General features: G+C 36.2%; 1 non-coding gene across 1 annotated transcript; it reads left to right on the top strand.

The window, feature by feature from the left end:
• Window positions 1-1,703: 1,703 nt before the first annotated feature.
• On the top strand, window positions 1,704-1,810 carry LOC111882094 (small nucleolar RNA R71). The gene has a single exon (XR_002847050.1). It is a non-coding gene; the product is annotated as a small nucleolar RNA R71 (small nucleolar RNA).
• The last annotated feature ends 1,852 nt before the right edge of the window (window positions 1,811-3,662 follow it).

Below are 3,662 nucleotides of genomic sequence, written 5' to 3'. Positions count from 1 at the left end.
TTTTTACATCAATTAAAGCTTCAGCAGTTGCCAAAAACGGCCTCCCTAAAATTATTCCACAATCATCTTCAGCTTCATAATCCAAAATGATAAAATCAGCTGGAATGAAAAGATTATCAACTTTGATAATGATATCATCTATTTTACCTTCTGGGTATACCATCGATCGGTCTGCTAGCTGGAGTGAAACGGTGGTCGGTCTAGCTTCACCAAGTCCTAATTTTCGAAAAATTAACAAAGGCATTATATTGATACTTGCACCCAGGTCGCACAAACCTATTTTGTCAAATTTTCCAATTTTGCACGGCAGAATGAAACTACCTTGATCATCCTTCTTCATAGGTAATTTGTTTTTTATTATTGATGTGCAACTTTTCGTCATTACAACAGTCTCAAACTCTCTCCAAACTCTTTTCCTTGTAAGAACTTCCTTCATGAACTTTGCATATGTGGGCATTTGTTTTAAGGCTTCAACAAAAAGGATGTTGATATGAAGTTGAGAAAGGATCTCTAGAAACTTCTTAAATTGCCCATCATCGACTTTAGACTTATTTTGCCTAGGTGGGAAAGGCAAAGCTGTTGGTGCAACTGTCGCACCAGTTCGAGCATGTTTTTCTTCGGCCTTCTTTTGATTTCCAGCACTTGGACTTGAACTTGTTGGACCTTCCTTGTTCACTTTCTTCTGCCCATACTCCTCATCAGTTATGTCCTCAATCTCGACATACTCTTTTTCATCATCCTTTACATCCGGCTTCTTCTTATCAGTCTCAACACTTACCGATTGTTGCTCATCTTTCGTGGCTGGCAACTCATGATTCTTTGGAGTTAACTCATTTCCTGATCTAAGCGTGATGGCATTGCATTGCTTCTTATCATTTCCATTACCTGGATTTTGGGTGTTACTTGGCAGCATTCCAGGTTCTCGTGAGTTCAGTGCTTGTGCTATATGACCTAATTGATTTTCTAAATTTCTCATAGCAATTGCTTGATTCTTTTCATGTGCCTCGGTCTTTTGATCTTGTTTGATCATAAACTCCATCATGGCCTTCTCGAAAGGTGACATCTCTTGATTTGATGAAGGCGCTACTAGTTTTGAACTACTTCCTGATGCTTGGTTGAATGCACCTCCTTCTGGTCTCACTTGCTGATTTGGCATTTAATAAAACCCAGGTGGCTTTTGAGGCCTTTGCTGAAACTGCTCTTGCTGAGGATGCATTTGTTGTTGTTGTCCACCCCATGAGAAATTAGGATGATTTCTCCATCCTGGATTGTATGTTTCAGAGTATGGATTGTTTTGTCGTGGGAAATTTTGAATTCCCATGAAAAATACAAATTCAGGATTCTGTGGGCACTCACTATAATCATGGACGCATTGACAAACCGCACAAAAGTCAACCTTCTTCTCTTTCATCCCATTGCTTGACATCATATTCTTCATCATGCTCTTGATTGTGGCCAACTCGGCTGCTAATGCATCATTTTGAGCTGCAAGACGAACTTCAGCCGGTGTACTTCCTTTCGAACCACTTGCATGTACCCTATCTGTGGGCCACTGGAAATTATTGGTTGCTATTCTATCCAATATCTCCACACTCTCTTCATAGCTCTTTGTAAGCAATGCTCCTCCAGCTGATGTATCTACTAGCATGCGTGTTTGAGCATCCAAACCTTGGTAAAATGTCTTAAGTTTCACATCATCAAGGATTCGATGTGTTGGACATTTTCTCAGCAAATTGTTCCATCTCTCCCACACTTCCCATAACGATTCACCATCCATTTGTCAGAATGATGTGATGACATTTCTTAGATTTGCATTTCGCGTGGGTAGGAATAATCTTTTTAGGAATTTTTCTATTAATTCCTCTCAAGTGGTGATGGAATCAGAAGGCAAAGACTCAAACCAGTCTCTAGCTTTTCCTTGTAGTGTGTAGGGAAATAATCATAGCCTAAATGCATCAGCCGTCATACCTCTTTGTTTGAAATTACCGCACATCTGGTTAAAGGAACACAGATGGGACAAGGGCTCATCACTAGGCATACCTCCAAAGAGACCATTGTTATTGATCATCTGAAACATCACGGGTTTGAATTCAAAATTGTCAGCATTAATTGTTCCGCTGACAATCGGCGAGTTTGTTCCTTCGAAACCTCTGTTTCCATTATTGCTTTCTTTTCCGATATCTCCCATATCTTCTTGAATCTGAAGTCTCCTCAACCCTCTCAAAGTTCTTTCAATCTCCCAATCAAGCGCAAATTCAGGTGGTCTGAATCTTTGACCGGCCAGAGTAAAATATCTTCAAGATGTTTAAGAGTCTAACAACTACCTAATGTTCTAACTTAAAAATAAAAATATTCCCCGACAACAGCACCAAAAACTTGTTGACAAAAAACGCGTACTCGCAAGTATACGAGGTCGTGCAAGTAATATAGTCGTAAGACCAGATCTTGAACCCATAGGGACTATCCTATTCTAAGAAAGAGTGAACTATGCAATTGATTGCAAAAGTGATTGATTTTATTAAACTAAGGAAACAATTAAAATAAAATTAAACTAAATTCACCAAGGTAAAAACGAAAATTAAAATAATCAAACAAACAAGGAAAACAATTGAACGATTTAACAATTATGAGAAAAACGGGATTCAGTTGACTTATACGGGTTCAATGGTTCTTCAAATGCAATTAAGTTGACAAACCAATTATGTAGAAACGAATAACTTAACACCAAAAAAATTTATGAATTACCTCTCGATCTCATGATTCGATTTAAAAAACATTCACACATATCTCTATGTAGTTCGTGATTTTTAAAAAAACATTAAGTTCAATGATTTTGTTAAAAATGCCCTAACACACGTCTATGTTAAGCTTAAGCGAAATAATGAAACCGCACATTCATATTTAAACGATGTCACAAATAAAGCTTCTCTCGAAGTCAATATAAGCATGTAAATATTAAATTTAAACCAAGCAAATTAACCCTAACTAACGTTGATCAAGTGCTAGCCAAAATCAAAGTTACCCGTCAAAATTTATATTTTTAAAATAAGCATACATTTAAATATGTCATTCAATTTCAACAGAATCGATTCAACAAAACAAACTACATTAAAATTACCATCTCACCCTAGTCAACCAAACCCCACTAAATTACTACTCCATTAAACAAAAATTGATAATATGAAAATAAAAGCTAAACATGTTTGTTCGCTAATTATCTGATTAAAACAAACGAAAAAAAGTGCCTAATTGCATATGAAAATAAATGAAAAGCATAAAAAATAAAAACAATAATAATAATCAAGGAAGAAAACACCAGATAACGTTTGCTTATGAGTGTTGTAGCACGGTCTCATCATCTACTGGTTTGACTTTGAATTGGTGCCCCTCATATTTAGCTTTAGAAGCAAGGATGACGAGAGATGATCACTGCTGCTTTCTGCCGTAGGGTTTCTTAGCATTGGTTTTCTTCTTTCGTCTTATCATCCGTTTTAATCCCCCATTTGATCACGTAAATATATATATATATATATATATATATATATATATATATATATATATATATATATATATATATATATATATATATAAAGCATAAGTACAATCTTGCCCCTCCAACTTTCATGAATGGTGCAGCCTTAGCCCCTAGCTTTTAACTTTCC

The sequence above is a fragment of the Lactuca sativa genome, chromosome 2, assembly GCF_002870075.4.
Source record: "Lactuca sativa cultivar Salinas chromosome 2, Lsat_Salinas_v11, whole genome shotgun sequence".
NCBI classification, from domain to species: Eukaryota; Viridiplantae; Streptophyta; class Magnoliopsida; order Asterales; family Asteraceae; genus Lactuca; species Lactuca sativa.
The sequence above is the reverse complement of the archived record's forward strand: the minus strand, read 5'-3'. Positions and strand labels throughout refer to the sequence as shown.